The sequence below is a fragment of the Hemicordylus capensis genome, chromosome 14, assembly GCF_027244095.1.
Source record: "Hemicordylus capensis ecotype Gifberg chromosome 14, rHemCap1.1.pri, whole genome shotgun sequence".
Classification (NCBI taxonomy): Eukaryota; Metazoa; Chordata; class Lepidosauria; order Squamata; family Cordylidae; genus Hemicordylus; species Hemicordylus capensis.
The window spans coordinates 5151802-5175393 of NC_069670.1; the positions used below are offsets into that span (position 1 = coordinate 5151802).

The window sequence follows — 23592 nt, forward strand, 5'->3', positions numbered from 1 at the left end:
ATTGGCCTTATAAAAAGGAAAAATAAAAATTGGGAAAGTTTCAATCTGTCCTTGATGGGTCGGATAGCCGCTACAAAGAGGCATTTACTTCCAAGATTACTGTTTCTCAGGCAGGTTTTGCCAATTAAATTGTCTAAGTCTACACTGGGTAGATGGCAAAAGGTTTTAAATGTTTTTATTCATTCTGGGGCAAAATCGAGGTTCCGTAACAACTCTCTCTGGGCAGCTCACAACAACCTTAGCCCATAAAAACACAGAAAACACAGTGTATTGGTTAGAGTGGTTGACTAGAACTGGCGAGACCTGAGTTCAAATCCCCGTTCAGCCATGAAACTCACTGGGTGACTCCTGGCCAGTCGTATCGCTCAGCCCAACCTACCTCACAGGGTTGTTGTGAGGATAAACATAACCATGTACAAAGCTCTGGGCTCCTTGGAGGAAAAGTGGGATAGAAATGCTTGGTGGCCATAAGCCAGGCCTGTCGGGAAGCGATCCGGAGGGGGGTGTTGGAAATGGAGTTCCAGTGCATCGACCTTTTGCACCAACTATCATAATGACCACTAGGGGCACTGGGAGTAGTGATAGTGAGTGGGGGTCTCCTTACCTCTCTCTACTTTACCTCTGCTCTGTGACCTCTGATATGACTCCTCCTCAGGCATTTCTTGTGAGAGTCAGAATCCCTTTCCTTTCCTCTTAGAGAGCAGATGGGAACATCTCCCCCTCTCTCTACCTATTCATTGTGTAGCCTATAGATTAGGGTTAGGTCTTTCCTATCCAAGGTGTACTTTACCAATAAATCTACTTAGTGTTTCGTTCAACCAGAATCTCCCTGTGTCTTCTCTAAACAGCTGCAACAACTAAAGTCTGCATTCTGCTCTGCAACTGGAGTGGGTCGCTTCTTTAGCGCTCTGCTAATTAATCACAAAACCCATCCTGCACAAATGACAACCTCCAACAGGGGGAACAACGCCTTCTGTTCTTTCCTCTCCAAGGAACGGGCAGCCCAGGCTGTACTGGTGAGTGAATTGTGGCAGGGACATCTGGGGCAAAGGGGCCGGCTGGGGGGTGGAGGCCAGGATGGGGGCGAGTGGAGGGGAGGCAGCCCTTGGGAGAGGACAAAAAAGCCAGAGGGCGGTGGGCGGATCTGGGGCAGGACGAGGGAAGCCTGCCCCCCCATCGGGGCCTGGGGTGTCTTCATCCTGCTCTCTGCTCCCTCCAGGACGAGATGGACCATATTTCGGAGGACCCCGTGACCCACCACCTCTTCTCTCTGCGCACAGAGGCCATCGCCTTCTTGAGGTATGTTGGGGGGAGGATCGGTCTTCGGAGCAGGAAGGCGGGAAGGAGTGGGGTGGCCAGTGGTGGGACACACACACACACACCCCAGAGAATGTCAGGGAGGCCGAGAAGAGTCCAAGTGGAGGGCAGAGGCCGTGGGGAGCCCAAGGGGCAAGCAGGGGGAGGGAGCAGCTTGCCGCTCCGTGTCTGTCTTGCAAAAGTGGCAAGCCAAGCCTCGGGTGCTACTTCTCGGAGCAGAGGCGGCTTTTGCATGGACTTTGGCGACAGGCCCCACGGCTCTGCTAATTCCGGCCAGTCCGCTTTCTTACTCTCGTGCAGCGGCTGACACTTTCCTGGAGGCATGAGGGAAATGGCAGGTCTTTCTTGGAGGTGAGGTCCAGACAGAGCCCCTCAGACAAGGCATGGCCTCGCTCCGCTGGGAGGAGCAGCGTGCCAGAAGGGAGGGACACACGCAACCAGCTCATGGGGCCAAGAGGCGCCTTGGAAGGTCTCTCCAGCTCCAGGGGGGATTTGACAAAGCACCCCTCTTCCCCCCCCAGCACAGCACGCTATCCCGGGGGTCTCCCTTGCCTTCAAAAAAAGAAGAAAGATTGTGAGTCCCCCTCTTCTCCTTTCTTTTGCTCTGGAACCCGCTTTGGGGATTTTTGTTCCTTGAAGAGGCAACCGGGGAGAGTCAGGAATAAAAGAGGAGGCCCCTCCCTGAGGTTTCCCCTTCTGGTTTCCCCCAGGGGTCCCTCTGTCCCCCTCTTTCCTCCTGGTCCCAAGGAGGATTTGCACGGGCTCCCCTTGATGGAGGGACCTGCCTCTAGGAACCCCTTTCACGGTATGTTCAGGAAGGGAGGAGAGTTCTGGGGTCCAGCAAGCGGTGCTATCTTTGTGCAGGATGGTCCTGCAGGGAGGAGGAGGAGGGTGGGGTCCCTTTAAGGGCTTTCCTCCTGCTATGGGCTGAGGATTTGATTAGGGTGTGTAAGGATCAGGTGCAGCAGGGAGCTGAGTCAGAGCAGCAGGGCTTTCAGGAGAAGTGAGAGGCTCTCTTCTGATCTTCTATAAGGTAAACCCTGTGTGTATATGTATATATATGTCGTTCTTGAGTTGTAGAGTTTTACGTGCTGAGTTTTTACCAAATATTTGGGTGCGGTTAGTGAGCTTCATTTGGTGGTTAATGCCCTCATGTTCTCATATCTTTTTGAAAAATGAGAAGGTTTGGAGAAAGCTTTCTGGAAATGACTCTTATTAGCAAGCATATGGAAGCAAGCAGGCAGGTGGTCTTCCCAGAGGGCCCCCCTCCCCTCAGGGGAATATCTCACAGTGCTCCCCTGAAGTTTCCCATTCAAACGCAAACCAGGGCACCTCCATGAGTTTGTACAAGTCCCCTTTAAAGCTAGCCAAGCTAGTGGCCATCACCACATTATGTGCTGTGTGAAAAAGTCCTTCCTTCTGGTGGTCCTGGAATTCTAGACGTTAGGTTTCATGGGGTGGCCTCTGTTTCTAGTGTTGTGAGAGCAGGAGAAAAATCTGCCAGACCAGGACAATACAATGTCCTTTGCCCTTTAGCCCAGCCTCGGGTCACTGGAATACACAAAGTGGCCACAGGAGGGCACCCTTTTGTCTCTCCAGCAAAATGCATTGTTCTTTGGCATTCCTATAGCCTAGCCTCGGCTTGCAGCAATGTACAAAGTGGCCACAGGAGGGCACCCTTTTGTCTCTCCAGCAAAATGCATTGTTCTTTGGCATTCCTATAGCCTAGCCTCGGCTTGCAGCAATGTACAAAGTGGCCACAGGAGGGCACCCTTTTGTCTCTCCAGCAAAATGCATTGTTCTTTGGCATTCCTATAGCCTAGCCTCGGCTTGCAGCAATGTACAAAGTGGCCACAGGAGGGCACCCTTTTGTCTCTCCAGCAAAATGCATTGTTCTTTGGCATTCCTATAGCCTAGCCTTGGCTTGCAGCAATGTACAAAGTGGCCACAGGAGGGCACCCTTTTGTCTCTCCAGCAAAATGCATTGTTCTTTGGCATTCCTATAGCCTAGCCTCGGCTTGCAGCAATGTACAAAGTGGCCACAGGAGGGCACCCTTTTGTCTCTCCAGCAAAATGCATTGTTCTTTGGCATTACTATAGCCTAGCCTCGGCTTGCAGCAATGTACAAAGTGGCCACAGGAGGGCACCCTTTTGTCTCTCCAGCAAAATGCATTGTTCTTTGGCATTCCTATAGCCTAGCCTCGGCTTGCAGCAATGTACAAAGTGGCCACAGGAGGGCACCCTTTTGTCTCTCCAGCAAAATGCATTGTTCTTTGGCATTCCTATAGCCTAGCCTCGGCTTGCAGCAATGTACAAAGTGGCCACGGAAGGGCAACCTTTTGCCACACCAGAAAGATGCATTGCCTGTACAATTCCTGTAGCCTAGACTCAGCTCACCGCAGTGCACAGAGTGGCCACAGGAGGGCACCCTTTGCTGCACCTGGAAAATGCAATGCCCATTGCCATTCCTGTAGCCTGACAGAGTGGTGTAGGGAGAATAACTTATTCCTCAATTTAAAGAAAACAAAGGAGATCATTGTGGATTTCAGGAAATGCAAATTGGATTTCCAGCCACTCATTATTGAAGGGATTTGTGTGGAACGGGTTTCGGTGTTTAGATTTCTGGGAATGGAGCTGAGAGATGACCTGACATGGGGAGCAAACACCAAAGATCTGGTGAAGAGAGCACAGCAGAGATTATACTTCTTGAGAGTTCTCCGGAGGACTAATCTCTCAAGTAATCAATTGTTGGTGTTTTATCGCTGTGCTGTAGAGAGTGTGTTGACTTATGGGATCTCTGTGTGGTTTGGGAGTTGTACAGCCAGAGAAAGAACACTGCTGTCCAAGGTTGTTAAGACTGCGGAGAAAATAATTGGGTGAACTCTTCCTACCTTAGATCAAATCTATGCCACTCGATGTTATAATAAAGCTGTGGAGATAGCGCAGGATCCCACGCACCCTGGAAACGATCTCTTTCAGCTTCTGCCTTCCAGAAGGAGGTATAGGGTCATAAAGACCAGGACCAGCCGCTTGAGAAGTAGCTTCTACCCAAAAGCGGTCTCAGCTTTGAACGCAGCAAAACACAGCTTCTGAGGGGTTTTTTGTATTTAGTTTTTAGAGTTTTTTTAGTGGGTTTTTAGTGGATTGATGGGAGGGGGGCGTATGGGTATATGTTTAGATTATTCTTGTTAGGTCCTGTAGTAGTGGTTGTAGATTCTTTTCAATCTCGTTGTTCTGCACAGGACAATGACAATAAAGATTTATCTATCTATCTATCTATCTATCTAGACTCAGCTTACTGCAGTGCACAAAGTGGCCCAAACAGGGCATCCTCTTGCCACACCAGGAAGATGCATTGACCATTGCCCACTTTGTACATTGAGCAAGCCAAGGTTAGGCTATAGGAATGCCAAAGAATAATGCATCTTCCTGGAGTGACAAAAGGGTGCCCTCCTGTGGCCACTTTTTGCACTGCCATGGGCTGAGACTGAGCTATATCTATGGCAAAGAACAATGCATTTTCCTGGTGCTTCAAGAATGGTGCCCTCCGGTGGCCTCTTTTTGCACTGCATGGAGCTGAGCCTAGGGTACAGGAATGGCATTGCACAATGCATTTTCCTCATGTGGCAAAAGGGTGTCCTCTGGTGGCAACATTGTGCACTGCAGGAAGATGACGCCAGGCTACATGAATGGCAACTGGCAATGCATTTTCCTGGGATGTGTGTACTGCAGTGAGCTGAGGCAAGGCTACATGAATGGCAACGGGCAATGCATTATTCTGGTGTGGCAAAAGAGTGCCCTCCTGTGGCCACTTTGTGCACTGCAGTGAGCTGCATCTAGGCTACATGAATGGCAATGGGCAATGCATTTTCCTGGGGTGGAAAAAGGTTGCCCTCCTGTGGCCACTTTATGTACTACAGTGAGCTGAGGAAGGGCTACATGAATGGCAATAGGAAATGCATTTTTCTGGTGCTGCAAAAGGGTGCCCTCCGGTGGCCTCTTTTTGCACTGCAGGGAGCTGAGACTAGGCTACAGGAATGGCAATGGGCAATGCAGTTTACAGGTGCAGCAAAAAGGTGTCCTCCTGTGGCCACTTTTTGAACTGCAGTGAGCCGGGACTGGCTATAGGCATGCCAAAGAACAATGCGTTCTCCTGGTGCTACAAAAGGGTGCCCTCCGGTGGCCACTTTTCTGCACTGTAGGCTGGTGAGGCTAGACTATCTGTATGGCAATGGGCAATGCATTTTCCTTGTATTGCAAAAGGGTGCCCTCCTGTGGCCACTTTTCTGCACTGCAGCCAGGTGAGGATTTGCTGTATGAATGACAAAGTGTAATGCATTTTCCTTCTCTGGCAAAAGGGAGCCCTCCTGTGGCCACTTTTCTGCACTGCAGCCAGATGAGGATTTACTGTATGAATGAGAAAGTGTAATGCATTTTCCTGGTGTGGCAAAAGAGTGCCCTCCTGTGGCCACTTTCTGCACTGCAGTGAGTTGAGGCTAGGCTATATGTATGGCAATGGGCAGTAGATTTTCCTGGTGTGGCAAACGTGTTCCCCCCTGTGGCCACTTTTCTGCACTGCAGCCAGGTGAGGATTTACTGTATGCATGAGAAAGTATAATGCATTTTCCTGGTGTGGCAAAAGAGTGCCCTCCTGTGGCCACTTTTCTGCACTGCAGTGAGCTGAAACTAGGCTACAGGAATGGCAATGGGCAATGCTTTTTCCTGGTATGGCAAAAGGTTGCCCTCCTGTGGCCACTTTTCTGCACTGCAGCCAGGTGAGGATTTGCTGTATGAATGACAAAGTGTAATGCATTTTCCTGGTGTGGCAAAAGAGTGCCCTCCTGTGGCCACTTTTCTGCACTGCAGCCAGGTGAGGATTTGCTGTATGAATGACAAAGTGTAATGCATTTTCCTGTTGTGGCAAAAGAGTGTCCTCCTGTGGTCACTTTCTGCACTGCAGTGAGCTGAGACTAGGCTACAGGAATGGCAATGGGCAATGCATTTTCCTGGTATGGCAAAAGGGTGCCCTCCAGTGGCCACTTTTCTGCACTGCAGCCAGGTGAGGATTTGCTGTATGAATGACAAAGTGTAATGCATTTTCCTGGTGTGGCAAAAGGGTGCCCTCCTGTGGCCACTTTTCTGCACTGCAGCCAGGTGAGGATTTGCTGTATGAATGAGAAAGTGTAATGCATTTTCCTGGTGTGGCAAAAGAGTGCCCTCCTGTGGCCACTTTCTGCACTGCAGTGAGTTGAGGCTAGGCTATATGTATGGCAATGGGCAGTAGATTTTCCTGGTGTGGCAAACGTGTTCCCCCCTGTGGCCACTTTTCTGCACTGCAGCCAGGTGAGGATTTACTGTATGCATGAGAAAGTATAATGCATTTTCCTGGTGTGGCAAAAGAGTGCCCTCCTGTGGCCACTTTTCTGCACTGCAGTGAGCTGAAACTAGGCTACAGGAATGGCAATGGGCAATGCTTTTTCCTGGTATGGCAAAAGGTTGCCCTCCTGTGGCCACTTTTCTGCACTGCAGCCAGGTGAGGATTTGCTGTATGAATGACAAAGTGTAATGCATTTTCCTGGTGTGGCAAAAGAGTGCCCTCCTGTGGCCACTTTTCTGCACTGCAGCCAGGTGAGGATTTGCTGTATGAATGACAAAGTGTAATGCATTTTCCTGTTGTGGCAAAAGAGTGTCCTCCTGTGGTCACTTTCTGCACTGCAGTGAGCTGAGACTAGGCTACAGGAATGGCAATGGGCAATGCATTTTCCTGGTATGGCAAAAGGGTGCCCTCCAGTGGCCACTTTTCTGCACTGCAGCCAGGTGAGGATTTGCTGTATGAATGACAAAGTGTAATGCATTTTCCTGGTGTGGCAAAAGGGTGCCCTCCTGTGGCCACTTTTCTGCACTGCAGCCAGGTGAGGATTTGCTGTATGAATGAGAAAGTGTAATGCATTTTCCTGGTGTGGCAAAAGAGTGCCCTCCTGTGGCCACTTTCTGCACTGCAGTGAGTTGAGGCTAGGCTATATGTATGGCAATGGGCAGTAGATTTTCCTGGTGTGGCAAACGTGTTCCCCCCTGTGGCCACTTTTCTGCACTGCAGCCAGGTGAGGATTTACTGTATGCATGAGAAAGTATAATGCATTTTCCTGGTGTGGCAAAAGAGTGCCCTCCTGTGGCCACTTTTCTGCACTGCAGTGAGCTGAAACTAGGCTACAGGAATGGCAATGGGCAATGCTTTTTCCTGGTATGGCAAAAGGTTGCCCTCCTGTGGCCACTTTTCTGCACTGCAGCCAGGTGAGGATTTGCTGTATGAATGACAAAGTGTAATGCATTTTCCTGGTGTGGCAAAAGAGTGCCCTCCTGTGGCCACTTTTCTGCACTGCAGCCAGGTGAGGATTTGCTGTATGAATGACAAAGTGTAATGCATTTTCCTGTTGTGGCAAAAGAGTGTCCTCCTGTGGTCACTTTCTGCACTGCAGTGAGCTGAGACTAGGCTACAGGAATGGCAATGGGCAATGCATTTTCCTGGTATGGCAAAAGGGTGCCCTCCAGTGGCCACTTTTCTGCACTGCAGCCAGGTGAGGATTTGCTGTATGAATGACAAAGAGCAATGCATTTTCCTGGTGTGGCAAAAGGGTGCCCTCCTGTGACCACTTTTCCGCACTGCAGTGAGCTGAGGCTGGGCTACAGGAATGGCAATGGGCAATGCATCTTCCTGTGTGGCAAAAGGGTGCTGCACCAGGAAGATGCAGCAAACATATTTTTAGATCGAGACAAACTTATGTCACTGGGCGATTTACAACAAAATAAAAACAGAAAGTAAAACTTGAGTTAAAACAAAAGCAAAAAAGTTTTAAAACTTAGAACAATTTATTTTTTTTAAAGAATCTTTTAAAACAGTTTTAAAACCACTAAAACAATATTAATTAAAAGCCTTTTTGCTCTGCACTGAGCTGGGACTGGTTACAAGCATGCCAAAGAACAATGCATTTTTCTGGTGCAGCAAAAGGGTGCCCTCCTGTGGCCACTCTGTGCACTGCAGGAAGCTCAGGCTAGGCTAGGAGGTGGCACCCTTTTGCCATGCCTGGAAAATGCATTTGCCATTCATATGGCCCAGCCTCAGGTCACTGGAATTCTCAAAGAAGCCACAGGAGGGCACCCTTTTGTCACTCCAGTAAAATGCATTGTTCTTTGGCATTCCTATAGCCTAGCCTTGGCTTGCAGCAATGTACAAAGTGGCCACGGAAGGGCAACCTTCTGCCACACCAGGAAGATGCATTGCCAATTGCCATTCATGTAGCCCTGCCTCATCTCACTGCAGTGCACAGAGTGGTCACAGGGGGGTACCCCTTTTTCCACCCCAAGGAAATGCATTGGCCATTGCCATTCATATAGCCTAGCCTCAGCTCACTGCAGTGCACAGAGTGGCCACAGGAGGGCACCCTTTTGCTGCACCAGAAACATGCATTCTTCTTTGCTATGCCTATAGCCAGCCCCAGCTCACTGCAGTGCACAAAGTTTTTTAATTAATATTGTTTCAGTGGTTTTAATATTTTAAAATATTCTTTTTAAAAAATTTAAATTGTTGTAAGGTTTTAAACTTTTTATTCTTGTTTTAACTAATGTTTTACTTTCTGTTTTAATATTTTAAAATATTCTTTTTAAAAAATTTAAATTGTTGTAAGGTTTTAGCACTTAGCACTTACATTTATATACTGCTCTATAGCCGAAGCTCTCTAAGCGGTTTACAATGATTTAGCATATTGCCCCCAACATTCTGGGTACTCTTTTTGTTCTTGTTTTAACTAATGTTTTACTTTCTGTTTTTATTTTATTGTAAACCTCCAGGAGACGTAAGTTTTGGTTGGTATAAAAATATGTTAGTTAAATAAATAAGTAAGTAAATACATAAATAATAAAGTGGACACAGGTGGGCCTTTTTCCACACCAGGAAGATGCATTGACCATTGCCATACATATAGCCTAGCCTCACCTGGCTGCAGTGCAGAAAAGCGGCCACAGGAGGGCACCCTTTTGCCACACCAGGAAATGGCATTGTTCATTGTCATACATATAGCCTAGTCTCAGCTTCCTGCAATGCACAGAGTGTCCACAGGAGGGCACCCTTTTGCCACACCAGGAAGATGCATTGCCCATTGCCATACATATAGCCTAGCCTCACCTGGCTGCAGTGCAGAAAAGTGGCCACAGGAGGGCACCCTTTTACCACACCAGGAAGATGCATTGACCATTGCCATTCCTGTAGCCTAGCCTCAGCTTCCTGCAGTGCACAGATTGGCCACAGGAGGGCACCTTTTTGTAGCACTAGGAGAACGCATTGTTCTTTGGCATGCCTATAGCCAGCCCCAGCTCACTGCAGTGCAGAAAGTGACCCCAGAAGGGCACCCTTTTGCTGCTCCTGGAAAATGCATTGCCCATTGCCATTCCTGTAGCCTAGTCTCAGCTCCCTGCCACGCAAAAAGGGGCCACCGGAGGGCACCATTTTCGAAGCACCAGGAAAATGCATTATTCATTTCCATACATATAGCTTAGTCTCAGCCCATGGCAGTGCAACAAGTGGCCATAGAAGGGTACCCTTTTGTTGCACCAGGAGTTGGCACCCTTTTGCCATGCCAGGAAAATGCATTGTCCTTTGCCATTCATATAGCCCAGCCTCAGGTCACTGGAATTCACAAAGTGGCCACAGGAGGGCACCCTTTTGTCACTCCAGGAAAATTCATTGCCCATTGCCATTCATGTAGCCTAGCTCCCTGCAGTGCATAATGTGGCCACAGGAGGGCACCCTTTTGCTGCACCAGGAAAATGCCCTGCAAAGATTCTTTACAGTCATGGGAGAAGTAGACAAGTATTTATTTAGATAATACTCCCCAGTCAATAAACCCAACAAAGTGTGTATTTCCTTCTTTCCAAACAGACATTGACAGAAAAGGTTTCTGAAGCACTTGGTGCTGAGCGCTTTCTTTTACAAGGGGGTGTGTGTTAATGTAAGTGTCCAGCCCATCTTCAGATGCTAGCAGAGGACCATCCCAGGGGCTGAGAAATAGATAGTAGCAGCTTAACCTGCGCAGAGCATCTGCGTTCTGGTACCTGATTGCTCCCCTCACTCCCTGCCACGGCCCCCCTCCCCTCCGAGATCTCCCCACCCTCACCTGAGCCCCACTCCTCCTGCTCCTCCTCCTCCATCCCGTTGCTTCCAGCCCCCTCACCCCTCTTGGTCGCAGCTGCAGTGTTGATGGCACCTATTGGCCAAGCTGCAGCCCTCCTATCCCCAGAGACCTCCCCACCCTCACCCCAGCCCCACTCCTGCTCCTCCCCACAGGAGCAGCAGCAGCAGTGGTTGACTGGGGCCTTCCTCACTGCCACGGCTGCCATGGTCACTTGTTCCCCTCCAGCTGCTGACAGGCCCCGTCCCGTCCCTTGCCTCCCTCTGCTTCGGTAGCCCCAAACTGCAGCAGCGGTTGACTCGGCCCCCCCTTGCTACCGCCACCACCACCATGGCCGCTCGTTCTCCTCAGGTCACTGACAGGCTCGTCCCGTCCCTCACCCTCCCTTCTTTCTATCTCTTTCTCTCTCCTCCACTCGCTCTCCCCTCCCCTCCCTCCCTGAGTTAACAGATCTTGTTCATCTTGTTTCCTCCTCTAATTCACAGGAGGACTGCCTCCTTCTTCTCAAGGGGCTTTTCTCCCCCCCTCACAACCCCCCCTTCGCAGACCCCTGCCCACTCTCCTTTTAGAGAGAGAGATTCTTCTCCTCTCCAGTCAAGGACATCTTCCGACCAGTAACAGTTGCATTCCAGTGGACCGTAACCATCACCGGCTCCTCCTGATATACTTGGCTGGCCCAGAGTCACCCAGTGAGTTGAGCTCGGCACACCATTTTTCATCCCAATATTTCGCTTCTGATGGAAATGGCTGACATCCTAATGCGGGGTGCATGCTTTCGACCTCAGCACCCAGGCAGTGTTAAGCCGGGGTAGTACTAAACCCGAGCAGAAATGGATTGATTGTTTGCATTTCTTCTATACCACCTGATCTGAAATGCTTCCAGAGCTCAGTAAAGTGTCTGGGGAGGCAGCTGAGGGTTTCCTCTGTTGGATTTCCCAGGGGTGCCTCTGCCCCCCTCTTTCGATACCAGGGGGCTCCATCTCCATCGGGTGGCGGGGGGCTGGATTTTTAACGCCAATGCCCCGGGGGGGGCTGCCTCTGTGGCCTCGCTCGTGCCCCCCTTCTCTGTCCGTCTTATTCCTTCTCCCCCCTCCCGCGCCCACATCACATTTCAAATGTGTGCATTGTTATTTAGATAATTGTTGGTCGTTTGTTTTGAGGAGCTTATTTGTTGATTTGATAGAGGAACTGCTTTGGGAACTTTGGTTGAAAAGTGGTCTCTAGATATTTGTCGTATTTGTGTTTGTATTATTTCTATAACCCCCCAAATGGACGTCTCTGGGTGGTGGGATGTTGAGAGGGTGCTGGGATTCAGTCTGTCTCCACACAGTGTAAGCGAAGGAGTCTGAATAAGTGCGAATCTTGTACCAGTTGTGTTCATCACATGTGCCTACAAGAGATGCAAATGTAGCCAACTCATGATCTATTTATGATTAAGTGGTGCAGCAGGGAAATGCTTGACTGACAAGCAGAAGGTTGCCCATTGGAATCCCACTGGTACTATATTGGGCAGCAGTGATATAGGAAGGGAATAATCTCATGCTGTGCGGGAGGAGGCCATGGTCAACCCCTCCTGCTTTCAAAGACAACCACAGGGCTCTGTGGGCGCCAGGAGTTGAAATCGACTTGACAGCACACTTTGCCTTCTCCTTACTTCCCACTGCAGAGTCAGTCAATGTGCAATCTTTTTGCTTTTGTTTTAACTCAAGTTTTACTTTCTGTTTTTATTTTGTTGTAAATCGCCCAGTGACGTAAGTTTGGCTCGATCTAAAAATATGTTTGCTGCATCTTCCTGGTGCAGCACCTTTTTGCCACACAGGAAGATGCATTACACTTTGTCATTCATACAGCAAATCCTCACCTGGCTGCCCTGCAGAAAAGTGGCCACAGGAGGGCACCCTTTTGCCACACCAGGAAAATGCATTGCTCTTTGTCATTCATACAGCAAATCCTCACTTGGCTGCAGTGCAGAAAAGTGGCCACAGGAGGGCACTCTTTTGCCACACCAGGAAGATTTGTTGCCCATTGCCATTCATGTAGCCCTGTCAGAGCTGTGTCTGAGCAGCAGCAGGCTCTCTTAGGATGATCTACAAGGTAAACCCTGGTTTTTTAAAAATATGGATGTCACTCTTGAGTTGTAGAGTTTGAACCAAATATTTGGGTGGGACTGGGGAGCTTCCTTGGGGGGTTAATACCCTGGTAGTCTTCTCTCCTTCTCAGAATAAGAGTTTGGAGAGAACCTCTGGCTGGCTGGGCTTTTTCCACCCAGGCTCAGTTTTCCACACTCTAGTTGAGTCCCTCTTCAGCAGAGTAGGCTGATCTCTCCTCTCTCCTCTCCACACCTGTCTGGTGTCACATCGCAGATTGCTTTGACATTCATGTCTGTTTCACACGCAGCTTCTCCCACAGCAATGGCACTTCTGCCCACAGAGGGAAACCAGCCCAAATCCACGGGGGACTTGGCAGAATTAGTTTGGCGGCTCTGGAGTCCCTGGCTTTGCATTGAAGATGACCGAGGTAAATGTCCCTCATCTTGCATTTATTGGATCTCGTGGGTGCCTAGGCTGATCTGGACATGCCCTTGGAAGTTAGTTTTCTTGGAAAGACAGCTGGTGATAGAGATGCCATCTGGAGCAATGGGTCCCAGCTTGCAACCCGCCAGATGTTGCAGGACTACAACTCCCATCAGCGGGGGCGTAGCAAGGTTGGAGTGGGGGGCCCAGAGACAAGATTTTAAAATGCCCCCCCCTCACTGAAGCTCAGCTCGTGATGTAAAGAATTCTTAAATGAGGCTGGATAGTGGTAACAAAAAGCAGAGTAAAATATGTAAACCTATGTGCCACAATAGAACATCACCCTAAATTATTTTTTAACAGGGTTTTGTCAATTGTGGACGATGCAAGTCATTTCATGGTCCTAGAGAAAGACCTGCTGTTCTGGCAGCTCCAGGTCTTAACACTCACATCAGTTTCGGAGGGTGAATACCACTGGAGGAAGCCCGGGCAGGTCCGTGGCTGGGGGAGTCAGTCATGTGGCTTGCCTCGGGGGGGGGCCAAGGCCGTGGGCCCCCAGACAACTGCCTCCCTTTACCCTCTGATGGTGACGCCCCCGATTCGGTGGAAATCTTGGAGTGCGCCACACACCAGCATCCATTGGCTCCTACAAACAGTCTCTTTCGGATGGCCTCTTTTCCGCAGACCTGTTTAGCCTTGTTTCTGTGCGAGAGAGGGAGAGAAACGCAACAGAGATCGGCTCCTGCTTCTCTTGGTCGGCGCGGCTACGCCCTAGCCTTGCTTGCTACCAGGGGGCTCCAACTCCATCGGGTGGCGGGGGGCTGGCTGCTTCTGTGGCCTCGCTCGTGCCCCCCTTCTCTGTCCGTCTGATTCCTTCTCCCCCCTCCCGCGCCCACATCACGTTTCAAATGTGTGCATTGTTATTTAGATCATTGTTGGTCGTTTGTTTTGAGGAGCTTATTTGTTGATTTGATAGAGGAACTGCTTTGGGAACTCTTGTTGAAAAGTGGTTTCTAAATATTTGTCGTATTTGTGTTTGTATTATTTCTGTAACGCCCCAAATGGACGTCTCTGGGCGGTGGGATGTTGAGAGGGTGCTGGGATTCAGTCTGTCTCCACACAGTGTAAGCGAAGGAGTCTGAATAAGTGCGAATCTTGTACCAGTTGTGTTCATCACATGTGCCTACAAGAGATGCAAATGTAGCCAACTCATGATCTATTTATGATTAAGTGGTGCAGCAGGGAAATGCTTGACTGACAAGCAGAAGGTTGCCCGTTTGAATCCCGCTGGTACTATATCGGGCAGCAGTGATATAGGAAGGGAATAAGCTCAGGCTGCGCGGGAGGAGGCCATGGTCAACCCCTCCTGCATTCAAAGAGAACCACAGGGCTCTGTGGGAGCCAGGAGTTGAAATCGACTTGACAGCACACTTTGCCTTTTCCTTACTTCCCACTGCAGAGTCAGTCAATGTGCAATCTTGAGTTTTACTGCCAAGTCCCCACAGGCTGAACCAGTTAGAGACTTTGGGATTTTGGAGCGTGGTTTCTGCCTTCAGCTGTGGCGTGTGATTTGGGGGGAATATACACACAGCTGAATGTGGGCCTATTGGGGTGCTGGTGAGTTGCACAGATTCCTCATGTCTGCTTTGCTTCACTTTCTGTTTTGCTGTAGTATGCAGTCTGTCTGTCCCTCAGTCGGTTCTCCCTTCCACAGCCTGACCACACTGGTGTAGCAGAGTGGTTACGAGACTGAGCTATGAATTAATACGTTTCTGGCTCAAAACTAGCCTCTACCAAGAACTCTTCCCCCCCCCCACCAATCTGCATTAGCTAACTATACTGGCCTACCTTACAGGGTTGTTGTAAGGGCTGCAACAGGATTGTGTGTTGAAACACTTTTGAATGCTCTCAAAAAGACTAAGTTGTATAATACGATTGCTGCTCTCTAGAGATCAGTGCAGCCCTTGTGTAGTTCACAGGTGGCAAATACCCTGAGCTGCAATCCTGTGCATGCTTGCTGGGGAGAAAACGCTGTTGAAGTCAGTGGCCTCTCCTTCTTCGTAAACGTGCCTCAGATGGTGCTGGGTATCGGTCACCTGTCGTGGAAGAGATCTGTGGCTGAAGAAGCCGCTTGATTCCCTTAAGACTGACACTGCTTTATTCTGTCAAGCATTCGGTGCAAAGGTTTGTGTGAGTGGAGAGAGATCCCTGGCCTCTCCAGGTGGGGCTGGGAAAGATGGCTACTAGGTGTCCCGAAGAACTGCTGCCGGTCAGTGTAGTAGACCAGCGCTGCACAACTTTGGCCCTCCAGCTGTTAAACTACAGTGTCCATCATCCCTGACTCTTGGCCATTGAGGCTAGGGATGATGAGAGGTGTAGTCCAACAGCTTAAGGACCAAAGCAGCAACTCTGACTGGCAGCATTTCTTCGGGGCATCCCGTAGCAGTCTTTCCCAGCCCCACCTGGAGATGCCAGGGATCGAACCTGGAACCTTCTTCTGCAAAGCAGATGCTCGCCCACCTGGGGGTAGACACTGGAGGGACCAAGGGTTGGACTCCGGATAAGGCAGCCCCCACATTCGATTTATGCCACTGGAGAGCTGGTCAGCCTGTGTGCAAATTATTTCCACCACCTGAAAAGAAAGAGCAGTAAGAGCCACTGGAGGGAGGCTGTGCTGGGGACGGATAGGGCCAGTGGCTCTCCCCCTACTAAATGTCAGAGAATCACCACTTTCGAAGGTGCCTCTTTCCCCTCATTTAGCAGGGAATGAGAAGTGCTTCAGTGTTCTTCTCTATCATGCCACAGTGAAGCCATCCCATCTCTCCCCTAGCCTGGCCCACCTCACAGAGATATTGTGAGGATAAAAAAGGAGATATCCCTTCCTGAGCATAGGGAGGCACCTATAGAATTGTGCATGATATGTGAAAACCAGCACAGACTCCTTTTCCCCCAAAGGGAAAACACATCAAGGAAGAAAACAGGGCCTGGCTGGTTTGCAGATATTCCATACTGACAAAAACACCCAGGAAATGAGATGGAATCCTGACTGCAGACCCACCTCCCTCCCTCCAGGACTTAGTCAGCCAGAGCAGGTCCGCTTGGTGGTTCTTCCACGATCAGAGCAGTCCTTGGGGGCTGGCCATTGAGAAGAGTGTTCCCGCTGACAGGGAGTCCCTGGGGTTGTTGACTACAACTCCCATGATCCCCAGCCAAAGGGCACTGCACTTGGGGATGCTGGGAGTTGTTGTGAACAACACCTGGAAATCCCTGTTAGAGGGAACAGTGACTGAGAAGGGGATTTCTCTCTTATTTCAGGCTCTGACCAGATTTCTCTCCATTCCAGCAAATAATGGGTGGGAGAGTGAAGAGGACGAAAGACCCACCGCGCAAAGTTTGTTCAGACGGAAAAAGAGAAGAACAGAGAAGCAAAACCTGCAGCAAAAGAGAAGAACAAGGAGAGACCTTCTGCTTCCCAGTTGGGTGACATCTATAAAACCAGAATCCAAAAAACAAGAGGGAAAGAAGTCCCTGCCCTGCAAGCAGGAAAAACTTCAGTTCTGAACCAAGCTTTCAGCCTCAGTGCAAAATGGACACAGGGAAGCAACCATATAAATGCTTGGAGTGTGGTTTAGTGGGAGTGACTACCTCAATTTACATCAAATGACTCACGCTGGAGAGAAACCTTTTAAATGCTTGGAGTGTGGAAAGAGCTTCAGCAGGAGTGGAAATCTTAATTGGCATCAAAGAACCCACACTGTGTAGAAACCATATACGTGCTCAGAGAGTGGAAAGAGCTTCAGCCAGAACGGGAATCCTACTAAACCTCAAAGTACCCACAGTGGAAATGGTGAAGAAATGGGGATTTCTGTTTTAGAATTTCAATTGGAAGTAAAGGAACCATTTGCAATTTGAAGGATTTCAATTAAAACATTAGCCATTTTATTGTCTAATGGCCATATATGGTAAGCTTGAATCACAGTACATTTGAATCTGAAAGGATCTTCTGCTTTCTGGGGGCATCATGTTGTTTTAGATGTATCCTTGAGTGTTTAAAATCCCTTGAGAGCAATAAAAGTGAAAAGGATTAATTCAGTATTTGTGCTTTTAAAAATCCCAACCTCCTTTGAACATATCCCAAGCATATTTCCCCTAGTACTTTTTCTGCTCTCAAAAGGAGTGTGTGCAGCTCATTTCAGTGGCAGGATTGTGTATGTAAAACGAGGTATCTGTCAGTCAGCAGGTCACCTGCCTTTATTTCACACGAGGACAAGCAACAACAACAAACTTGGTTAGCAGCCCCATAACAAATTGTTCTCTACCCAGCTCACAGCAATGTTAAAGAGACATCAAACATGACAACACAAATAAGAGATACATTTTAAATCTGCTGCCCCCCTGCCCCCATTTTAAAAGTTTGAAAGGCCTTGCCTTGGCTTCTAAAGGAACCAAGTTTGTTCTCGCTTGTTGTTTGTGGCATTGCACGACACCACGACTGATCAGGTGGCGCAGGTCTGTTCAGGCATCGGCCTCTGGTTCCAGTCTCCCAACTGGGGGGAGCTGCAGCCAGATGGAGTCAGCCTTTACTCTGGGCACGGTGGTATGTGGACCGCGGGATTTTCTCTCTCCCTCCCTCCCTCCTCGTCCTCTCAGCCTCTAGACCAGGGCTGCTCAACTTTGGTCCTCAGGCTGTTGGACTACAATTCCCATCATCCCTGAGTGCTGGGCACTGTGCTTGGGGAGGATGGGAGCTGTAGTCCGGCAACCACTGGAGGGTCCAAGCTGGGCACCCCTGCACGAGTCTGTGAGAGCCTCCCCCCCACCCCACTTCTTGGGTGTCTGGGCTGTGCCTTCCTTCCCTGCACCCCTGCAAGAGGATCACAGTTGCCAACTCCCACCTTTGCACTGTGCTTCTGCTTCCTCAGTGTCCCGCTTTGCTGCAAGAGCCTCTTCTCTGCTGCTCCTCTGGGGTGCCCTGAGCTTGGCCTGGGACTCAGAGGAGCCTCCCGGGGGCAGTCCAGGGTCCCTCAGCAGCACAGGATGCTCTTCAAATGCCCCCCTCCTGCCCCCCAAGCACCAGAGGCTTCCCCAGGGAAGGGCCCAGGCACTCCCGCTGGGAGCTAGGAGGGAGCCCCTCCGTGCCTGCTGGCTCCCTTCCCCCCTCTCTTCCTGGGGGGCCCGAGGGGGGTGTGTGTGCTGCAGGGGGGGGCTTCCTTCCTTCCTTCCTTCCTCCCCCCATATAATATGTCTGGCTGCGGGGGGGCGGGGCTGCTGCGTGGAAGCAGCGTCTCTATCATCCTCCTGCAGGGCCAGAGCGTCGCCCCCTCCCCCCTCCTCCGAGGGAGCGGCCAGAGCAGAATCCAACAGGAGAGGCGAGTCTACCATACCCAGGACCGGACCCGCGAACGGCAGCTGCACGAGCCTCCTCCGGGGCAGCCTCCCGGCTTCTCTCCGCAGAGATCGACGCTCCTCTCGGATTCACGCGGGTCCTGGCGGGGAAGGCGGGGGCGCCCCAGGCAGCAGGGCCAGCGCGGAGTCCCCTCTCCAGTCCGCGCGCCAAGCGCCTCCGCCTCCTAATGAGCGCTCCGCCCTCAGCCCCACCCCTCTGCGGCGCTCCCGGGATTGGCCAGCGCGGCGGGGGCGGGGCGGGCGCCGATTGGCCAGCAGCCTGCCGGAAGGGGCGTGCCCGGGCGGGGCTCCTGCCATAAATCTCGAGGGCGCTTCAGAGGAGGACGTGGCGGCGGCAGCTCCAGCAAGAGACCGAGGAGGCGGCGAAGCAGCAGATGACAGCCCCGGCAGGCAGCCCGGACCCCGCCGCGGTGGAGCGGAGCAGACCCGGAGCAGCTCCGACATTCTCCCGGGGAGGAGAAGAGAGGAGTCCCGCTGCTGGGTGGGTGGGTGGCTGGATGGGTGCCTGGAACTCCCCGCCACTGCGGAGAAGATCGTGATGGAAATAAAGATACTCCCCCCCCCCCGCCTGTCTCTTTCTTCCTCGGTGGAGTGAGTGTGTGTGTGTGTGTGTGTGTGTGTTTTGAGGGGGGTTCTCTAGGGAAGGGCGGCTAGGAGAGCCCCTCTCTAGAGACCTCTGTGTGTTTGTGTGTGTCTATAGATAGTTGGGGTCTCTAGGGAGGGGTGCCCAGGAGAGCCCCTCTCTAGAGACTTCTCTGAGTGCGTGTGTGTAGATAGTGGGGGGTCTCTAGAGAGGGGTGCCCAGGAGAGCCCCTCTCTAGAGACTTCTTTGTGTGTGGGTGTGTAGATAGCAGGGATCGCTAGAGAGGCGTGCCCAGGAGAGCTCTCCTGGGTGCCCCTCTCTGGAGACCTATGTGTATGTGTGTACCAAGCAGGGGTCTCTGGAGAAGGGTGCCCAGCAGAGCCCCTCTCTATAGGTAGGGGTGTGTGTGTGTGTGTGTGTAGATAGCAGGGGTCTCTAGTGGGGCGCCCAGGAGAGTTCTCCTGGGTGCCCCTCTCTAGAGACGTGTGTGTGTGTAGATAGTGGGGGTCTCTAGGGAGGGATGCCCAGAGGAGCTCCTTTCTAGAGACTCCTCTGTGTGTGTGCATGTGTGTGTGTAGATAGTGGGGGGTCTCTAGAGAGGGGTGCCCAGGAGAGCCCCTCTCTAGAGACTTCTTTGTGTGTGGGTGTGTAGATAGCAGGGATCGCTAGAGAGGGGTGCCCAGGAGAGCTCTCCTGGGTGCCCCTCTCTGGAGACCTATGTGTATGTGTGTACCAAGCAGGGGTCTCTGGAGAAGGGTGCCCAGCAGAGCCCCTCTCTATAGGTAGGGGTGTGTGTGTGTGTGTGTGTGTAGATAGCAGGGGTCTCTAGTGGGGCGCCCAGGAGAGTTCTCCTGGGTGCCCCTCTCTAGAGACGTGTGTGTGTGTGTAGATAGTGGGGGTCTCTAGGGAGGGATGCCCAGAGGAGCTCCTTTCTAGAGACTCCTCTGTGTGTGTGCATGTGTGTGTGTAGATAGTGGGGGTCTCTAGAGAGGGGCGTCCAGGAGAGCGGCTAAGAGTGCCCCTCTCTAGAGACCTGTCTGTGTTTGTGGAGGGGGTCTCTAGGGAGGGGCGCCCAAGAGAGCCCCTCTCTAGAGATCTCTCTCTGTGTGTGTGTAGATAGCAGGGGTCTCTAGAGAGGGGTGCCCAGGAGATCCCCTCTCTAGAGACCACACTGCTTTTCTGGAGGTGGGTCTCTAGGGTGGGGCGCCAAGGAGAGCCCCTCTCTAGAGACTCGTGTGTGTGTGTGTGTGTGTAGATAGGGGGGTCTCTAGGGAGGGGTGCCCAGGAGAGCCCCTCTCTAGAGACTTTTTTGTGAGTGTGTGTATAGATAGCGGGGGTCTCTAGGGAGGGGTGCCCAGGAGAGCCCCTCTCTAGAGACCTCTGTGTGTGTGTGTATAGCGGGGGTCTCTAGGGAGGGGGCGCACTGGCCCTCTTTAGAGACCCCTTTCTGTTTGTATGTTGAGGGGGGTGTCTAGAGAGGGGCACCCCAAGTGCCCGTCTCTAGAGACCTCCCTCTCAGTGGGGGGTTCTCTGAGGGGTGCCTGGAGCGCCCCTCTCTAGAGACCTCCCTTTCGGTGGGGGTTCTCTAGGGAGGGGTGCCTCGAGCGCCCCTCTCTAGAGACCTCCCTCTTGGTGGGGGGTTGTCTAGGGAGGGGTGCCTGGAGCGCCCCTCTCTAGAGACCTCCGTCTCGGTGGGGGGTTGTCTAGGGAGGGGTGCCTGGAGCGCCCCTCTCTAGAGACCTCCGTCTCGGTGGGGGGTTCACTACGGAGGGGTGCCTGGAGCGCCCCTCTCTAGAGACCTCCGTCTCGGTGGGGGGTTCTCTAGGGAGGGGCCCCCGAGCGCCCCTCTTTAGAGACCTCCGTCTCGGTGGGGGGTTCACTAGGGAGGGGTGCCTGGAGCGCCCCTCTCTAGAGACCTCCGTCTCGGTGGGGGGTTGTCTAGGGAGGGGTGCCTGGAGCGCCCCTCTCTAGAGACCTCCGTCTTGGTGGGCGGTTCTCTAGGGAGGGGTGCCTGGAGCGCCCCTCTCCAGAGACCTCCGTCTCGGTGGGGGGTTCTCTAGGGAGGGGCCCCCGAGCGCCCCTCTCTAGAGACCTCCCTCCCAGGCACGGTGGTCTCTAGGGAGGGGTGCCTGGAGCGCCCCTCTCTAAAGACCTCCCTCCCGGGGACCAGGGATGGGGGGTCTCTAGGAAGGGGTACCTTGGAGTCCCCTTCTCTAGAGACCTCACTTCCCCACCCCAGGAGGGAGGTCTCTAGAGAGGGACTCTCAGGGCACCCCTCCCTAGAGACCCCCATCCCTGGGAGGGAGGTCTCTAGAGAGTGGCACTCGGGGCACCCCTCCCTAGAGAACCCCCCACCAAGAGGGAGGTCTCTAGAGAGGGGGGCTCTGGGTACCCCTCCCTAGAGAACCCCCCACCGAGAGGGAGGTCTCTAGAGAGGGGGGCTCTGGGTACCCCTCCCTAGAGAACCCTCCCCCGAGAGGGAGGTCTCTAGAGAGGGGGGCTCTGGGTACCCCTCCCTAGAGAACCCTCCCCCGAGAGGGAGGTCTCTAGAGAGGGGGGCTCTGGGTACCCCTCCCTAGAGAACCCTCCCCCGAGAGGGAGGTCTCTAGAGAGGGGGGCTCTGGGTACCCCTCCCTAGAGAACCCTCCACCGAGAGGGAGGTCTCTAGAGAGGGGGGCTCTGGGTACCCCTCCCTAGAGAACCCCCCACCGAGAGGGAGGCTCCCTGGGAGGTGGGGCCTCTAGAGAGAGGGGCACATTTCCAGCAAAAAGTGAGTAATGACCATGTTGAAGTAAAATCCTTGCCTCTGTGCCATTTCCACATCCCTGGGTAGTGTGCTTACAGCACCCACTGGATTTTTAGGTTTTTTACCTTTATGAAAGTTCACAGAAAGAAAACTGCTAAAGTCAAAATGCAGATAAACCGCAAGACTAGTGTTATGTTAATACACCTAAATACTAAACTAAATACAAAGCAACAGCGGCAAATACAATCCTATAAAAGCCTGAGATCCCTAGAGTCCCCCACCTCATCCGGAGGGAGGTCTCTAGAGAGGGGTGCTCTGAGGTGCCCCTCTCTAGAGACCTCCTTCTCGGTGGGGGATTCTCTAGGGAGGGGTACCCAGAGCCCCCCTCTCTAGAGACCTCCCTCTCGGTGGGGGATTCTCTAGGGAGGGGTACCCAGAGCCCCCCTCTCTAGAGACCTCCCTCTCGGTGGGGGGTTCTCTAGGGAGGAGTGCCTGGAGCGCCCCTCTCTAGAGACCTCCCTCTCCGTGGGGGGGTTCTCTAGGGAGGAGCATCCCGAGAGCCCCTCTCTAGAGACCTCCCTCCCAGGGATGGGGGTCTCTAGGGAGGGGCGCCCCGAGCATCCCTCTCTAGACACCTCCCTCCTGGGGTGGGGGGAGGGAGGTCTCTAGAGAAGGGCACTCCAAGGCACCCCTCCCTAGAAACCCCCATCCCCCATCCCCGGGAGGGAGGTCTCTAGAGAGAGACACTCGGGGCGCCCCTCCCTAGAGACCCCCATCCCTGGGAGGGAGGTCTCTAGAGAGGGGCACTCGGGGTGCTCCTCCCTAGAGAACCCCCCCACCGAGAGGGAGGTCTCTAGAGAGAGGTGCTCCGGGCGCCCCTCCCTAGAGAACCCCCCATCGAGACGGAGGTCTCTGGAGAGGGGCGCTCCAGGCACCCCTCCCTAGAGAACCCCCCACCGAGAGGGAGGTCTCTGGAGAGGGGCGCTCCAGGCACCCCTCCCTAGAGAACCCCCCACCGAGAGGGAGGTCTCTGGAGAGGGGCGCTCCAGGCACCCCTCCCTAGAGAACCCCCCACCGAGAGGGAGGTCTCTGGAGAGGGGCGCTCCAGGCACCCCTCCCTAGAGAACCCCCCACCGAGACGGAGGTCTCTGGAGAGGGGCGCTCCAGGCACCCCTCCTCAGAGAACCCCCGACCGAGACGGAGGTCTCTAGAGAGGGGCGCTCCAGGCACCCCTCCCTAGAGAACACCCCCACCAAGAACCCCCCACCCTAGAAACTCCCCTCAACATACAAACAGAAAGGGGTCTCTAAAGAGGGCCAGGGTGCCCCTCCCTAGAGACCCCCGCTATCTACACACACACACACGTCTCTAGAGAGGGGCTCTCTTGGGCGCCCTTCTCTAGAGACCCCCACTATCTACAAACACACACACACACACACGTCTCTAGAGAGGGGGTCTCCTTAGCACCCCTCCCTAGAGACCCCCACTATCTACACACACACTCACAAAAAAGTCTCTACAGAGGGGCTCTCCTGGGCGCCCCTCTCTAGAAACCCCCACTATCTACACACACACACACACACACACACACACGCACTCAGAGAAGTCTCTAGAGAGGGGCTCTCCTTAGCACCCCTCCCTAGAGACCCCCCTCCAGAAAAGCAGCGAGGTCTCTAGAGAGGGGCTGTCCTGGGCGCCCTTCTCTAGAGACCCCCGCTATCTACACACACACACACACACAGTCTCTAGAGAGGGGCTCTCCAGGGCACCCCTCCCTAGAGACCCCCACCATCTATACACACACACACACATCTCTAGAAAGGGGGTCTTCTTAGCACCCCTCCC

The 23592-nt window shown here is 52.6% G+C and overlaps 1 protein-coding gene and 1 long non-coding RNA gene across 5 annotated transcripts in view; one reads left to right on the forward strand and one right to left on the reverse strand.

Annotated features, from left to right (window-relative positions):
- Positions 1 to 16952, forward strand: part of LOC128336992 (gastrula zinc finger protein XlCGF17.1-like) — a 31467-nt gene extending 14515 nt beyond the window's left edge. For 3 of the 4 annotated variants that reach the window (XM_053277390.1, XM_053277392.1, XM_053277393.1), the window contains 4 exons: positions 849 to 1016; positions 1220 to 1299; positions 12897 to 13016; positions 16328 to 16952. The gene's annotated coding sequence lies outside the window, so the exon portion shown is untranslated. The remainder of the gene's footprint in view (positions 1 to 848; positions 1017 to 1219; positions 1300 to 12896; positions 13017 to 16327) is intronic. The other variant, XM_053277391.1, reaches the window with a different exon arrangement.
- Positions 16929 to 18593, reverse strand: LOC128336995 (uncharacterized). Its single transcript, XR_008312147.1, has 2 exons — positions 18397 to 18593; positions 16929 to 17070 (listed from the first exon to the last, which is right to left on the reverse strand). It is a non-coding gene; the product is annotated as an uncharacterized LOC128336995 (long non-coding RNA).
- Between the last annotated feature and the right edge of the window lie 4999 nt (positions 18594 to 23592).